We start from the raw sequence: 18,302 nt of genomic DNA, 5'->3' as shown, positions 1-18,302 counted from the left end.
GAGGTCGTGAAGGAAGAACTGGACAAGTCCATAAGCTCACTCAGCTCTTGGAGGTTGTGTTCAGTTTCAGACACACAAGAGAAGCTCTTTAACTTCCCGGTAGGGAACAGGCTAAATGAAACAGCCAGCAATTCCCACCTAAGTAGCATGATGACTTCATCTTCTATTATTTTATGGCATTGAGTTTGCACAAGATTTTGGAAAAGGACAAGATCCCACTTTAATAATTTTTGGTTTTTGGACCACAAACAAACAATACCAAAGTAGACAAAGGCAAAATCAAAATTAAAAAGAAAAAGAAAGAAAAGAAAGCTCAAAATAGTAAAACTGTGACTTAGTGTTAAATCTAGACCCTACACAAAGTTTTGTACTTATTTTACTTGTAATCAGTTTGCTGGTAGAGTGGCTATAAAAAAATTCAAACTCCCTAAGTTTATTCTTAACTACAGTTATACTTTGAAAATATTGTGAAGACACATATCCACCTGTGAATACATGCTCCAAACAATATAATTGGATTTTAAGAAAATGAATTTAGGAAATATTGTGGAATTCCCCAAGGAGAGAATCTCAATGAGAGATTGTCTAGATCAGGTTGGCCCATGGGCATGTCTTTGGAGAAGACCTTGATTATGTTAACTAAGATGGTAAGACCCATCCACAGTGGGTGGCACACCTACAGTGACCACCTAGGCAGGAGTCTGGACTGCATGATAGTGAATAAGGGGAGGTGAATGTAAGCACACATGCATTCTTTCTCTCTTATCCTGAATTTGGATGTAATATCACTAGCCCCCTCAAGCTTCTGTTGTTGCTACTTCCCTACAGTGGTGAAATAAAACTGTGAGGCAAATAAACCCCATCTACCCCAGTTACTTTATCACAGAATTTTATTACCTTAACAAGAAACAAAACTATGATACAGGATTTCTATGACTCTGGAGCTTGCTGTTTCAACTAGACTGACTGGCCAGTAGGACCCCCAGGATCCTTCTGTCCTTGCTCCACGTTGCTGGGATTACAGCCAGGCATGTGTCTGAATGTGCATGCTGAGGGTCTGAAGTCAGGTGGCCATGCTTGTACATCAATCACTGTACCCACTGAGTTGTTACCCCAGCCCCCAGTCTGTTTTAACTCTTCTTCTTCAATCAAAACAATCTCAATCATCTTCTTTGCAGAATTTTCTTTTGTAATTCACTTTGAAATTGTTTAATTTTCCTAAAACTAAGATATCCAAAATTGGACCTATCATTCATATATACAATATGCTGATACCATGCATACTGCTGCTAGAAGGATTATTCTCAGCACTTTTACAACAATCTCAAATTATGAACAGACAAAAACTTCAAAATTACTTGTGCTATAGTAGTGAAGATGAAACAGAACATACAAATCAATATTTTAACTAATAATTATTAAGTTGGTGATAGAAAGGGCTTGGCTTCTAATTCATTACACCTCTAACAATTAAAATATGACTCAGGAGCTGACTCCCCAAGACAAGAGTCCCAGCTGGCTTTTCAGAAAGTCACTGACCTCATAGTGGCCACACCCAATGATCAATGATTCTGTTCAAGATATTTACTCCTAGCGTTTTTTTTTTTTCCTTTCCCTTAATTTTGGAGCATCTTTATACTCATCAAGATAGACCCAATCAAAACAGCCATTAAGAGTGCAGAATCTCAACTGGGCATGGTGGCGTATGACTTTAATCCCAGCACTCAGGAGGCAGAGGCAGGCAGGTCTTTGTGAGTTGAAGGCCAACCTGCTCCACAAATGGAGTCTCAAGACAGTCAGGGCTATACAGAGAAACCTTGTCTCGAAAAACCAAACAAACAAAAGACTCAACTGGGTAGAGCAGCACCAACTGTAATTCCAGCACTTGAGGAGCTACAACAGAATAACAAGTTCAACATCAGTCTTGTCTGCAAAGCAACAGCCCATCACACAACAAACACACCAACTGTAGAAGTGCTTGTGAAAGACCTCAAGGGACAGAATTGATTCCTTCTAAATTTTGACTGACTCCTCAATTGAACTTAGCACAATTCAACGCATTAATTCAGATCTCCAACACAACTCCAATCGTACTTCCATAGCATTTAAATACTATATACTAGTATTTAATCATGACCTAATGTGCCCACCTAAGTGATGTCAAGTAATCCACAAAGGGACAGGAATGTTCACAAGAAAGTGAAGACAAACAATTCCCAAGACTTCCTCAATAGCAGAAAATTCAAGAAAATCTGATTATAGAAATTTATAGCATTTCTAAGTTATATCATAAATATGTATTAAACTGTGAAACACACACACACACACACACACACACACACACACACACAAGCTTCAGTTTTTAAAATGATGTAAAGTCCATCACAGATAATAACAGCCACATGGTTCAGCCAACATAGCTCATTCTAAATAACTGTATGACAAAACTGCTTCTTCTTTTTTATTCTTCAATTCTTAGAAAAGTATGAACTTTGAAGAAAATCCTGGATTACTGGTATTCCACAAGCGCTATCATTTATTTCCTGTGTGTGCACTTAGAAGCGCTGAGATGTTTACAGATACCTGTCATTTGTTTCATGCCAAAGCCTGTGGTTTAATCAAAGCTAACATATCATTTTTCACCATACACCTAGATTCTAGATTTCATTTGGTCACAATATGCAGGGAGATGGCCATTGTTCTCTTTCTGTATCTTCCTGTTAGCTATGTTAGAAATAATCCTCTGGGCTTGCAATAGCATCAACTTCATACATACCCCATATAATAAAAACTTGTAAGGGTCTGGGTAAATGGTTCATTAGTTAGAATACTTACTGTGTAATTAGTCATGAAGACCTGAGTTCAGATATGAGTACCTACATAACAAGCCAACCAACCTGCCCAAGTCTATAACCCAGCTCCTAGGGGACAGAGACAGGAAGATCTGGAGTCTGATAGTTTTCAGCCTATCACATGAAACAAGAGCCCCAAACACAAGGAGAAACCCTTCTCCCTTAAAAGAATAAGGTGAGAATACTAGAGGACAAGCCAAACCCCTCTCCTAGATACATGTGTGTATATACTGACACAAACACACATATACATATATACACACACAAATTTAAAAATAAATATAAACATATTTTTTAAAGTTTTTAAGAGAAATATGACCTAGTAGAAAAAAACTAAAAAGTTTTTATATTTTTGTTTTTTCAATCAAAGATCTAGCTTTAGGTGCTAATGTTGCTGTTTATTATCTATCTGACACTGGATGAGTTTCCCAGCATTTTCAAGCCTTCATTTCTTCATTAATAAAATTAAAAGTAAGCTAAGTGCACAGAATCATTTTGAAGATAGAATGACAATATATATGGAAACTCATTTTGAAGTAATGAACAGATGTAATTTATTAAATACATATCAAAATATGTAACTCTCTAAATACATACATATTATCATTGAATATTAAAAAAAATCTGAATAAAACCTGGGACTCATGAACAGGATCACTGTACACCTACAAAGATAACAAACTCAAGGTCTGCAGAGCTCAACTGGAAAATGTGTAGAAGGCAAACACTGGCATTGAGAGAAGGCCCTGGCTGAGGGGTCCCTTCCTTGAAGGGCTTTATGAGCCCTCAACAACATGAACTACTCAAATACTCCTCTGCTGAAGTCACAACCACTATTAATAGAGTGTATGCTGTGACAGCTTCTCTCCACACAAATTCAAAATCATATTCTCTGGAGCTTTGGAGCTAATTGCTTTGTTTTGAATGCTTGTCATTTTAATTGAATCCTGGAAAGTACACACTTAACTGGCTGGTTGTGACCTAGGAATGTTGCTCCACGGCTTGCCTGGCATGCACAGAAAAGGCTGCTTCTCCACAACATGTAGCTTTGCTCATCTGCATCCTAGCACTCAGGGTGAAGTAGAAGTTATTTTCTTTCATCCTTTGTTTTTATGTAAAATATCCTTGTAAATCATGTATTTTTTCTTTTTAGATTTATTTATTCTACTGAATGCATATGGGTGTTTTATTTGCATGTACATATTGCACCATGTGTATGCCTGGTGTCCAGCCCACAGAGATCAGAAGAGGGCATCAGTTCCCCCTGGAACTGGAGTTATAGATGGGTATTGGGAACCAAACCTGGGTCCGCTACAAGAGCAGCAAGTGCTATTAATCACTGAGCCATCTCTCTAGGACTCCAAATATGTATTTTCTATGAAAAACAGTTAGGTTATTCTAAAGCCTTACTACTCAGCTTTGGTTCATGGTTCAACAGCATCAGAAGTATCTTCGAGTGTGTTAGAAGTGCAGAATCTCGGGATCACTGTAAACTTTGTTCATAAAGATAAACATGGTAACTCAAGGCTGGCCAGATGGCTAGGTGGATAGAGGCACCTGTATGGAGACCTTAGTTCAAGCCTTGATTCCCATAAGCTGACAGGAGGGAATGGCACTCACACAGCCAGACTCACGCATGTTCATAAAATAATAAAAATTTTTAAAGATTGCAGTAATTCAATTCTGAAAGAGGGATAAGAAGTGAGGAGAAAGGCTGGGCAGTGGTGGCACATGCCTTTAATCCCAGCACTTGGGAGGCAGAGCCAAGCAGATTTTTGTAAGTTCGAGGCCAGCCTGGTCAACAGAGCGAGATCCAGGAAAGGTGCAAAGCTACACAGAGAAACCCTGTATCGAAAAACCAAAAAAAAAAAAGGAGAAGGAGAAGAAGAAGAAGAAGAGGAGGAGGAGGAGGAGGAGGAGGAGGAGGAGGAGGAGGAGGAGGAGGAGGAGGAGGAGGAGAAAAAGGATTCTTACAGTATATTGGGGCTTACCTAGAAGGCAGGAGAGGAAACAGACTAGGAATCCTGGGTTTCAACAGCTGAAACAAGTTTTGAGATGCCCAAGAGGCAAGACCATAATCATGGACTGGCCAACTCTGAACTTGGAGATGGGCATTCAGAGCTATGATGGTGAGCTTTCTTTAGCACACAAAGCAGGTCTTTCAAGGTCTGCAAGATGTGATGAAAGGGAACGTCACTGATGGGCATGTGCTGTGTTAACTTTATGAATGAATCAATACTCAAAGTGGTGATTTTTCAAGCATTTCAAGTAAAAGATGCTCCAATCCATACTGCCAAAAACATAACCTTAAAGCTATATCTGTAGCAGGCTTTCTCTTGGGTCACCAGCCAGCTCCCACATCAAAACACAGAGACTTATTATTAGTTATGAATGTTCAGCCTTATCTTATGCTTGTCCCGAAAGCTCTTATAACTTAAATTAACCTCTTTCCTCTTCATCTCCATTTTGCCTTGGGACTTTTTGAGTTTCTTGCATTCTGAATGAGCATATCCAAGAAGGTACAGAAAGAAAACAAATGAAGATGCAGTCGCTGAAACACAACATAGGACTAAGAACACAAACCAATCAACACACACCTCTCATAATAACTTTAAATATTAATGACCTCAGTGACCCAGTGAAAAAATACAGGTTAGTTGAAAAGATTAAGAAACAAAATGCATCTTTCTGTTGTCTACAAGGACAGCTCATCTTACCTTCAGGGACAGGCAGCACCTGAGAGTTAAAGGATGGAAAAAGCATTCTAGGCAAATGGAGCTAGGAAACAAGCAGTTGTTGCTGCCCTAATATCTGACAGACAGACAAACTAGAATCAATCAGAAGAGGAAAAAGAAGAGCTCTCCACTGGGAAGATTAATCCTTTGCATCAAAGCCATCAGCTCTATGTATTTAAGTATAGACAGGTATGGTGTTATTTCCTATTAGGAAAGATTATAAATGGGGTGCAGTAACCTTAAGCCTAACCCTGCTGTGTCCCTGAAAATCACCCGTTTACTTCTATGCTGCCCAAAGGTAGACATAACAGCACCACAGCAGAGCTAGAATTGCTTAGAGGAGGAGGAGACCCAAATGCAAATACAGACATCTTGATTAGTACAGCAGCCCAGGGAAGTGTGGCACATAAACTTGTAAGCAACCACACCTAGGAATGAGATTACCACCATTTGGGAAGCAATCACACAAGTCAAGCACATTCCTAACAAGACCAATGGTGACAAGGTGGAAGTTCAGGCTGAGAAGTTATGCTGGTTTGTTTTTGTTTTCAACTTGACACAAGCTAGAGTTATCTGGAAAGGAAAACCTCAGTTGAGAAAATGCCTCTATCAGATTGCCTGTAAGCAAGTCTGTAGGGTATTTTTTTTTCTTTTTGATTAATGCTTGATGTGGTTTGGCACAGCTCACTGTGGACCCTAGGCAAGTAGTTCTGGGGTATATATAAAAGCAAAAGGAGCAAGCCATAGGTAGAAAGCCAGAAAGCAGCATTTCTTCATAGCTTCTGCTTCAGTTCCTACCTCCAAGTTCCTGCCTTGGCCTCCCCCAGTGATGAACTGTCACCTGAAAGTGTATCATGATCTTTATTGCAGCAATAAAAAACTAACTTGGACAGAGGTTACAGGGAAGTGTGAGCTAGAGAAGTCCATCCATAGAGGCGCCAGTACTCAGCACACAGCCTCTGATCCAGAGCTGTATGTGTTCGTGGATCTGGGGCTTGAGAGTACATTAGAATGGAATAGACTGCTGTGGAATAATCCTTCTGTACACTGTGAATATGTATTACTCTCATTGGCTAGTAAAAAGCTGACAGGCCAGTAGCCAGACAGGAAGTTAGGTGGGAAAGCCAAACTTCCTGCCCTGGAAGAAGGGCAGAGTACAGGAGTCGCCAGCCAGACACAGAGGGAAAGGGAGTGGGAGATGAATGTGCCATGCTCATGAAGGTACAGCCATGTAGCAGGGTGTAAATAAGGAATATATGTTAACTTAAAATGTAAGAGCTAGCTAGTAATAATCTTGAGCTACTGGCCAAGCATTTAAAATTAATATAAGTCTCTGTGTGGTAATTTGAAAGCAGCTCCCAAGACGAGAAAACTCTGCCTACTACAAGTTTCACCTTCCTTGATTTCTAGTTTTCAAAGAAGATGATGGTCTATGAATGAAACTATATGAGGAGAATTTTTGAGAGCTTGTTTAAAAAAAAACAAACAAGTAAACAGGTAAGAGTGTAGATGGAGTTTCTATTCCATTAGCAACTCTCAAATACCCAGCGGCTGCTTCCCAAATTAACACACAGAAGCTTATATTAATTATAACTGCTTGGCCATTAGTTCAAGGTTATTACTGACTAGCTCTTACACTTAAATTAACCCATAATTTTTATTTATATTTAGCCACGTGGCTTGGTGCCTTTTCTCAGTTCAGCATTTCCATCTTGTTTCCTCTGTGTCTGGCTGGTGACTCCTTACTCCATCCTTCCTCTTCCCAGCATTTTTCTAGTCTACTCATCCCGCCTATACTTCATGCCTGACTATTGGCAAATCAGCATTTTATTAAACCAATTCGAGTGATAAATCTTTACAGTGTACAAGAGCATTATCCCACAGAAGAAGAGTCTTGTAGCCTCTGTTCCTCCAGAACATGGATTTGTTCTTAGAATGTGCTTTTGTTCCCTTTCCAGGTGTAGTAATACCAGTGGGTTTGCTTCAGGTTACATATTATTATTCTGTTATTTAGATGATGTTTCCAAGCAGGGGTCCTTATGACTGTCTAGGATTCTTACCTTGATTGACAGACAGTTGGTATATAACTTTGAACCATCTGTCAATACATCTCATAATTTTAAGCATATGCACATCCCCATCATGAATGTACTTGAGATAGTAAATAGGGATTTCCCCTGGCAGGTCTATGAGGACAAATTCACCTTCACTCCTCTCGCACCCAATTCTTTTCTAAGTAGTCCTTGTTTATCTCTCCTTCTACCAGGAAGTGCCTGACCCTAGATTACCAACTCACAGGGAGGAGGTGGAGGTGGCCCATCCTGGACAGCAGACACATTTTTCCAAGGGCAGTTAGTTGCCCTGCCTCTCTAGGCTCCCTTAACCTCTCTAGGCCTTTAACTGGCCTACCTCACACAAACACAGTCTGTAGACTATGGCCTTGAGTTTCCTGAGTAAACTTGACATTAAATAATAAATCTAAGTATTTCCTTACACATCATTGAAAGTACTATAATGGAAGAGAGAAAGTATTAAAAACCTTAAGTTAGAAGATTTAAAAAATGACCTTTCTGAGGAAATTGCATTAAAGTATTCCAAGAAGAAGTAATAGAGAAATATTAGCAATTATTTTTTAATATTTTAAGTACAAATTAAAACTTCATTATATATATTTACATATTGCATAAGTACATGTTCAATATGTAATAATTACACAGATATATTACTAGAGGCATTATTGCACAATGGCTAATATAAACAACTAAAGCTCTCTTTTAAAAAGTTTTTTTTAATGAAATATGACACACCACTGCTGGATTCTTAATTGTGATTCTCCTCATATGACAGCAGTTAGTTAATATTTCACAAAAACATTAGCAACTTAAAGAAAAAGAGGGAAGAGAAGCTTCCAGAGTCTGTTTCTCCATGCATATACTTTCACCCATATGTACTTCTAACATACACACATTTCTAAAACAGGAACTTGAATTTTTATTACTTATGCCATCTGGTTTTTGAAAATGTACTCTCTCTATGAAGCTCTGGGCAAGAACTGGGCTCAAATCTACCTTCTAATGGTATATTGGCCTGTCCAGTGAGCTTTGCAAACAGTAACCTAGGACACAAATTACACAGATTAACAACAGTCATTTGCTTGTGAACCAAAGGGGGAAAAATGAGTAATTTGTGTATCTTGGTGTATTATGGGAAATTACAGTTTTCAACATCCATTATTTTCTTCATGAATGGAACTTCAAATACATCAGAGGGGAATCCCTGAGTACTTGCTAATTCTGTGGGTGATGACCACTGTTGCTTCAGGTCAGCTCACACAGTCCCTCATTCATTTTGTGAAACCAGTCACTCACAGTCACTCAATGTCTTTCACATTGGTTCCTAACAAAGGCATTGATGGGGCTTATTGTTCTCAAAGGTTAAAGTACCCGTAGAAGCATTTACATCATTGCCCAAGTATGCCAGGTCATAGGAAGAAGCCCAACAACCCATGACCAGGGAGACTCTTAATGTAACTCACCAGATGAGGAAAAACACCCCAGTAATCCTGTCATGAGTTCCTGCCCTGATATATATTTTTACAAAAATATATGCTTTTACCAGAAAGAACTGTTTAGTATAGTCGTTCCTAACATATGGTCTAAAACACTGAGTTACTTCAGAAAAGATTTGGGAATTCTGAGTCCTGCATTCCCTTTGCAGAAGTTCTGAAGGCACACCAACACTCTAGTGCTTCTGAGAATTCCTGAAGCTCTGCTTAACATTTCCCAACCCATCCAAACATTTTACACATTTTGTAACCCAACACCTCTCACCATCTGTGGAGCCTGCTCGGAGAAGCAAAACACTGGTGATTTTCAAGATACACTTTGCAGAATCCTCTCAGGGATTTCCAGGAAGGCCCAGGAAAGAGTTCAGAGAAACTAAAAAGAGCAGAAGAGATCAGCATCCCATAATCCTTCTACTTTCCAGATTTAACTTACAGCATCATTTTCAATAAGGGAATCTATGACTCAAAATTATCTTGTGTTTATAAGACTCTTTGACTAGAAGTCTGACATTTATAGTTTGAAGTGTTGTACATGTTACAGGATTGCACAGAAAGACTTGGCAGTACTCCCATGGCACTTTCTCATTAGAGACTGAATCACTGTGAACGATTACTGAAATCTGCCAATCCTTGCCTGGCTTTCCTAGAAGCAGAGTTAACATCCCTGTGCCATTAATTTGGGCTTGGCCTGGAGACCTGCTTTGACCAAAGGGACATGATGTGAATCTGTGGCTTATTCATGATCCTCAAGACCTTTCTTCACCATGAGAAGAGTAGGCCCCACATGGTGGGTGCTAATCAGCCAAAGCCCATGAATTAGAAGTACCTGGAGCCCAAATAGACCAACAAAGCTAGAATCAATTGCTGAGATTCAAAGATTTTTTTTTTGTTGGCATAATAAAGGATGGATGGAACAATTTTAAATCAAGTGGCTTTAGTATTTCTCTCACATAATAATAAGATCCAACATAGAAGATGCTGAATTTTCTGCTCATTTTGCAATTTACTTGAATAATTTTCAAAAGGTGCAATAATGCTTAATCTTCTGCACACTCAGATCCCATTCTTCTTTGTCCAACAATGATTGCTTTCAATGATCAGAATAATAATAGCCAACAATGTACTGTATATAAGTTTCCATCAAGGGAATCAACGAATTTTTCCTTTGTTCATGAAGCCGAATGCTGCTTTTGGGTTATAATTTAATATAAAAAATTCATTATATGTGCCTATAATTGTTCTCAGAGTCCTTAATTGGGTCAAAATTAAAAGTCAGCTATGTCTAATCAAGCTGTAATTCAAATGAAAGCCTTCCCAGCCAACACACATAAGAAATCAAAGGAAAAAAAGAAAGGTATCCCCTTCCTCTTAACATTTGAAACCACATCTAGCAAAGGCAGGTACACAGTTAATGAATCAACTCTCACTTTATTGAAGGTTTTTAAATTTATAAAGACAGTTATATAAAAGCAGGTTCATGGTTAAGTGGAAAGATTGTAATTATTCTAGTAAAAGAAAGGGACAGTTTTTAAAAATTCTGTTTAGAAAAAAATCTTCTACCAAGTAACCAACCCTAGTATAGTACAGGAGTTACTGGGGGCTAGAGAAAGGACTTGGCAGTTAAGAGCACTCACACTCACTGCCCTTGCAGATCTGGGATTTAGTTCCTGTCACTCATGCGCCCCTCACAACTGTAACGCTAGTTCCAGGGGATCTGGTGCCCTCTTCTGGCCTCTGCAGACACTGCCTACACATTGTATATGTGCAGGCAAAACACCATACACATAAAAGAAAGGATATGTTTTAAATACTTTAAAATTTGTAAAAATTAAGTTAATAATGGAAGGCTTGTGAAGTAGTTTGTCTTTTTCTTTTAATTTTGTATTTTATTTTTATGTGTATTGGGTGTTTTGCCTGAATGTATGTCTGTGCACCTCTTATGTGCTAGTGCCTTCAGAGGGCATCAGATCCCCTGAAACTGGAGTTGTAGATGTGAGGCACCATGTGGGTGCTGTGAATCAAGCCCTAGATCCTCTGGCAGAGCAGCAAGTATTTTAAGGGATGAGCCATCTCTCCAACCCCAAGTAGTTTGTCTTTATAATTAAACAAGCACAACAAAGAGCTGTATAAGCAAAAGGAAATGGCACAAAAATAATAACAGAGAGCATCAAGATTCACACTTCCTGAGAAGTGGATGTGAGTAACGTGAGGATTAAAAGTTTTATTTTTTTGGCAATGGATGAAAAATGAGTGAGTGATCTATAAGAGAATTTTCCTGCCTTGACAGTATTTATTAAGTACCAAGTACAAGACTGTTAAGATAAAGCAGCATGATGTCTGGGGCTCATCAGGCTGCACAGAACACACTGGGCCCATTTTACAGACAGGACAAACACTCCAAGAGTGTCCTTTCTACTATTAGCTATTAACAAAATGAATAGATATGTACTCATATTGACAGTAACACAGAATAAATTAAAATCAGAAATGAGAGGGAACAGTGTAACTGATGCCACAGAATTAAAAGAGCTGTAGCAAAATGGTTCGAAAATACTTTTTATTGAGTTAGATAAGCTAAAAGAAATGCCTAAATTTCTACCTACCACAGTTGACCCAGACAGAAAGTCTAAGCAGCCCTGTAGTCCTATAAGTACAGGGAAGATTGTAACATAAAAATAAAATTAAAAGTCTCAACAAAGAAAAGCCTAGAACCAAATGACTTCACCCGAGAATTCTACAAAATGTTTAAAGAACAATTAAAACCAATTCTTCTAAGTCTTCCAAAAATTGAAAATGAGGGAACACTTCTGCAATGGATTTGGTAGTGCCTCCTAAAGGATTGTGTACTAAAAGCTTGTGGGGATATTTGGCAGTGGCCAGATCTATAAGAAACAAAGCCAAGTGAGAAGTGACTGGGTCATGACCACACTTTGAAAGCATTAATGCTGGTTTCACAGAGTGAGCTGGGTATTAGAGAGTAGATGAGGGGGGTGTATGAAAGGGCCCCTCCTAGCTCCTTGACTTCCTCCCTTGTTGTATGATCTCTTCTGCTATGTTATATCATAGCCATGGAATACTCAGTAAATTTGACTACCTAACTTTGGGAGTTCAGATTCCAAAACTATTATTTATCAAAAATAAATCTCTTCTAACACACAGCATCTGACCAGTATCCTGTTACCGTAACACAAAATAAGCTAAAAGAACTTCCAAACTTGTTTTATGAGACCAGTATTATCCTGATACACATGACTGGCAAACACATTGCAAGAAAACAAAACTATAAACCTTTATCCCTGGTGAATATAAAGCAGAAATAGTCAACAAAATACCAACTTAACTGAGCAGCACATAAAAGGGGTGTATCATGACAAAATGTAATTTATTCCCATAGTTCAAATATGGTTCAACACATAAATATTAATGAGTGTAATATTAATGAAATGAAGGACCAGGAAACCACATTATAATCTAAATTGATGCAGTTTTTTTTTTTTTTACCAAATTCAACATCTAGTCATAATGAAAACACTCAACAAACTAAAAATAGGATAGGATACTACATCAGCATAATAAAGACTATTTATGGAAATGGGGAACCAAAGCCAAGACCACAGTCAATGGAAAAAGGCTCATGTGTTTTCATGTAAGAGCAAGGACAGAACAGGAAAACCTGGTCTCCCTACTTTTACTTGACTAGCATGTAATCCCAAGCCAGAATATTAGGCAAGAAAAAAAGGGGAGAGGTAGGGGCGGGGGAGGGGGGTCCAAATAAAGGAAGAAGTAAAATTAGCACTGTGTGTGAATGACATTACATGAAATTAGGTTTAGAAAATCCTAAACATTTTATACACATGAAAAAGAAAAACTCTGTGGAAACTAACAAAAGAAATTATCAGAATTGAAAGAAAAAACAAAACAAAATATTCTAACTGTGTGACTGACTAGAGTAAGCAAACTAAACAGGAAATTAAGAAAGGCAGTGCTACTGTCAGGTACTTAGGAATGAACTTAAGGAGGTAACAGATATGCACTCAGAAAACCACAGACATGGAAGAAACAGAAGAAACAGCAACAAAGCCTGTTGGAACGAGTATTAGTTTATTATTTACATACTTCTGAAGAAATATACAAATTAAATGTAAAACCTGTCAAAATCACAAAGCTATTCTTACAGAAACAGCAAAAAGCAATTCTAAAATTCATAAGGAACCACAAAAGACCCCAATAACATAAATTGGTATTGAGAATAAACAAATGTCTCACACTTCCTAATTTCAAATAGTTCAGAACAGTAATCTAAACAGTGTGGTGCTGGCATAAGTATGTACGCACAGAAAAACTGAACAGACCACACAAATTAATCCTAGAGCTAGCTCAGATAATCTTCTGTAAGGATTCCAAAATCATGAAATGTGGAAAGCATGACTACTCAACAAATGGTCTCAGGGAAAGGGAAAGACATGTGTGATGGAATAACGTTACATTTCATTGCACCATATATAAAACTTACCACAAAATGGATTAAAGCCTGTAGCTAGAGTTCTCCTGCCTTGCCCACAGTCAGGACAAATCTTTGTCACCCGCCAGTCCCACAGCCGCTCAGACCCAACCAAGTAAACACAGAGACTTATATTGCTTACAAACTGTATGGCTGTGGCAGGCTTCTTGCTAACTGTTCTTATATCTTAAATTAATCCATTTCCATAAATCTATACCTTGCCACGTGGCTGGTAGCTTACCGGTGTCTTCACATGCTGCTGGTCATGGCAGCAGCTGGTAGTGTCTCCCTGCCTCAGCCTTCCTCTTCCCAGAATTCTTCTCTCTCCTTGTCCCACCTACTTCCTGCCTGGCCACTGGCCAATCAGTGTTTTATTTATTGACCAATCAGAGCAATTTGACATACAGACCATCCCACAGCAAAAGCCCTCACCAAGGGTTGAAATTATAAAATTTCTGGACAAAACCTAGCCAAAAAGCTTCATGACATTGGATTTTATAGGATCTGACACAAATACATAAGAAACAGAAGTAAAAATTTAGAGATTTGAGACTGTATTGAACAAGTCCATGGATCAAAGGACATAAACACAAAAGGAAGTGAAGGTCACCATTCAGTAAGGGGTTAAAACTCAGAATATATGAAAACAATTAACACCAACAAAAATATAACAACAAACGACCTGAGAGAAATTAGGAAAAAGACTTAGATGCTTCCCCAAAGATGACAGTCAATTTAAAAGATGTGAAACTCACAATAGTGAGACATCACCACCACCTATCAAAATGACTGTCACAGAGAAAGAGTAACAACTAGGAGGATGCGGAGAAACTGGAAGCCTCATGAACATGGGAGAGAACATAGAAAGGAGCAGTCTCTATGAAAATCACAACAGTGGTTCCTCAAGAGCTGAAGAATAGAATTACTGTAAGATGGAGCAATTTCATTTCCAGTTCTATATCCAAGGTAATTAAAAGCAGAATCTTATTTTCTTTTAGCTGCATTATAAATAGGATACTCATCATTTTTATTATTATTGGTGTGTGTGTGTGTGTGTGTGAGAGAGAGAGAGAGAGAGAGAGAGAGAGAGAGAGAGAGAGAGAGAGAGAGAGAGAGAGAAAGAGAGAGGGGGGAGAGAGACAGGAGAGAGGAGGAGAGGGGAGGGGAAGGGAGGGGAGGGGAGGGAGGGGAGTATGAGTATGGGCATGCCTGTGCCACAAAACATATGTGGAAGCCAAAGAAAAACTTTTAGGAGTCTGTTTTATCATTCCATCGTGGGTTCCAGGGATCCAACTTAGGTCAACAGGTGCAAACAAGCACCTTCAGCTACTTAGTCATCTCACTGGCCCAAATAGCAGAATTGTGTAGAGATATTTGCACATCCACATTCTGAACAGAAAGAGTCATTCACAAGCCAGGAGGTGGGGAAAAAGCAAAAAGTTCATCAGCAGGTGAAAGGTTAAATAAAATGTGGTTCGTATGTATTATGCAACATCACTGAGCCTGAAAAAAAAGAAAATCCTTTCCCATTTCAGCACAGATCCACCTTGAGGCACTATGTGAGGTGAAATAAGCCAGTTATAGAAAAAGAGATTCTGTGTGTGGTGGTTTGAATGAGGATGTCCCTGTGGTCTCCAACATTTGAAGGTGGAGTCGTTGGGGAGGCTAAGGAGGTGTGTCCTTGCTGGAGGAAGTGCATAAATGGGGGGCGGGCTTTGAGGTTTCAAAGCCTAGTGCCAACCCCTGCTTGTACTTTAAGATAAGCACTCTCAGTTTGCTGTGCGGTTCCAATCAGCATGTCTGCCTATTGTGATGCACTTTTACCACTTTCAAGCCATAAGCCCCAAACAAACTCTTCCTTCTATAAGTTGCCTTGGTCAGGGTGTTTGATTACAACAAAAGTGACTAGCACACTGCTAATGCATGATTTATCTATGTGTCTGCCAAGAACTTATGGGAAAGAGTAAAAGATGGGTCATTGTTGAATGAGCAGAATTTCAGTTTTGCAGGGCAAAGAAAACAAGTGAGTTATGTTTACACTGACAGTTCACATGATAAAATGTCAAAAATGTTATGTTATGTGGTTTTATGCACATTTTCTTTATCAAAGCAGAGCTAACAGTTTAAAGTCAATGATTCTGTCATGTTTTCCTGCAAGACACACCAAGGGTTGGATAGAGGTACAGCTAGAGATCCAAGGAGAATAAAAGAAGTGGTCAGAGAAGCTTGAGAGTCCTGCATGTGAATGGGGAATAAAATCTAAGAGGGAACTGGGGAGAATAAGCAGATCCCCATTTGTACAGAACATGTACACAGTTACTTTTATGAAATTATGGATCTGTACTCTTAAAGACCTGCATATATTGTTATCACAGTTTTCTAGGACTGCCATAACCAAACAGCATGCTTGTATTTTTCTCATAGTCCAAAGGCTGGGGTCCAAGAACAAATGCAGCCCACTCTGATTTATCCTGGGTGTCAGTCTGTCACTCACGGGTGGCTGCCCTCCCATGTCCTCACCTGTGTCTCTATGTCCTATAAGGACAGCAGTCAGATTAGATTAGAGACCTGCCATAGCAACCTTGTTTTGCTTTCTCTACCTCTTCCTTTACCTAATATAGTCACATTTGGAAGTGTAAGGGTTAGGATTTCAACATGAGAATTTGGGAAGGGCACAGTTCAGTTCACAGTAGATATACATCAATTTCATTTTCCTGATTAGTTATGCAGCTTTTGCTAAAAGTAAAAGTGTTATGGATAAAAATGTTCAAGTCACCAGCCAGAGAAAATAATAATATTTATTCCTTCTATGGTCTTGGGAAACTTCAAATCATGTTTTTGAGGCATTTTTACAAGCATTCACTACATCATAAGGTATACAGTTCTATGGAAGTAGGTTGTTTCATTCAGATATTTGGCTGTTTTACATTTTATTCAGTATGGGAAGAATCACCAAAATCATGCTGTCAGAGCCAAGTGAATCCTCAGAGAAGGCTGAAGAAGACTTCTCCTAAAGTTACAGTATTCCAGCCTCCACACTTTCTGCACTAGGAGTCCCTAAGCATTTTTCAAACAAAGATAGTGAAGTCTGCAAATGTTTGTTTTCAAAATGTATGTAAATGAAAATTGGATTAAACTTTTATACTAGGAACTACATATATTTTCCTTTTAGCTGGTGAGTCCATCATAACTTTCAGCCACCATCAATTTCCCCTTCTGAATTTGCATTCTTAAGGAATCCTGTTCTTGTCCACTATGACTGTTGTTTTTTTTTTTTTTCAGTATTATGACAGAATGTTGAGTAAAGTGTATTAATGAACACTCCACTTTGCTTCCTGACAATGAGAGCTCCGGAGCAATCTTTAATTAAGGAGTCTTGCTGATGGGTTTAGATGCACATTGGTATGGGGGCTTTTGGTTTAGTTTCTCTAGGTGAAAAATCATTGTGTTAAAGAAGAAAATCAAATGAACATTTTTCTATAATTTATAGAGCTATGTGTTAAATGTATTTCTGTTTCTGTAATATAATTTTATGTCTCTCAATCAGTAAACAGAAAATGTGGGATAATAATTTAGAAAAATTAGAAATGCATAAAGAAGAGGTTGTTCAAATTTAAATATCTGAAGAACCAGCCCATCATAATAAGAACAGTTTTTTTTCAGATAGATTTGATCTCTAAAATTATATATTTAAAACAACAACCCAACCCATGATTGTTATGTCTCAAATGATATTTCCAAGGTTCCAATTTTTTCTCTTTGATTCTCTTACACATATTAATTTACATTAAATATTCATTTATAAGCTATAGATTTCTATTTGTAAAATGTTAACTAAATGTGCTAATGTTTAATCAGTAATATGCTAATAACATTTAAATATAGCTTACAACTTCTTTTTAAGTCAGTCTAGTTCATTCAGCAAGTGTTACTGAATGCCAGTAACAGACATACCATGTTTAGATAAAGTGATTGAAATGCTAAATTTCAAACAAATCTCTACTAACCTGGAGATGCTTGGTACATGATTTTATGTCTGTCAGCTTAGATCAGCTCCTGTGCTTTGTGTGCTAGAAATTGCCCTGGCTCGTTTGTATTGTAGATTTATTTTTAGCCACTGATGTAACACACATCCAGGAACATTTTCTTTCAGCTACTTTAGATACTGTCATTATTTCTTGAGTAGTATGCTGGGTGCTTTTATAGATCTGTTCTTATTCAACCTCACCACAGAAACAGGTGACAGCACAGAGACATTGTTTTTGTCTCAGAAAAGTCTAGTGACTACCTTACTCAGCTTCAGAAGACAGAGCTGGTATTCAATGGCCAGTGCTTGATATCTTCTTCCTTGGAAAAATGAGCTCACTTACACATTCTAGTCAATCTTATTTTTATGTTTTCATTTTTAAATCAGCATATAAAATGCTAATGCTCTTATGGCTTTATTAAGTCCTCTTCAGGTAGAGCAGGCCAGGGACTCATTATGTTTTTAACTGTAAATCAAATTCCCAGCTCTGTTTTTCAGGACTTAATTTCAACTTACTTATTTTCAGAAACTATGCTGAATTTGCCATAGATCACAAAATAAGTATAGTTTCTAAACATATCTATTAGAAAATAGATCTACAATGAGAGGAACTTGAACTCTA

At 38.2% G+C, this 18,302-nt stretch overlaps 1 long non-coding RNA gene across 4 annotated transcripts in view; it reads right to left on the bottom strand.

Annotated features, from left to right (window-relative positions):
• LOC107402612 (uncharacterized) overlaps window positions 1-17,757 on the bottom strand; it is a 45,879-nt gene extending 28,122 nt beyond the window's left edge. For 3 of the 4 annotated variants that reach the window (XR_013044569.1, XR_013044570.1, XR_006063699.2), the window contains exon 1: window positions 17,661-17,757. This is a non-coding gene — a long non-coding RNA (uncharacterized LOC107402612). Of the gene's footprint in view, window positions 1-9,417; window positions 9,526-17,660 lie in introns of all 4 variants that reach the window. The other variant, XR_006063700.2, reaches the window with a different exon arrangement.
• Between the last annotated feature and the right edge of the window lie 545 nt (window positions 17,758-18,302).

The sequence above is a fragment of the Peromyscus maniculatus genome, chromosome 14 (genome assembly GCF_049852395.1).
Source record: "Peromyscus maniculatus bairdii isolate BWxNUB_F1_BW_parent chromosome 14, HU_Pman_BW_mat_3.1, whole genome shotgun sequence".
NCBI lineage: Eukaryota > Metazoa > Chordata > Mammalia > Rodentia > Cricetidae > Peromyscus > Peromyscus maniculatus.
This window is presented reverse-complemented; position numbering and strand designations above follow the sequence as displayed.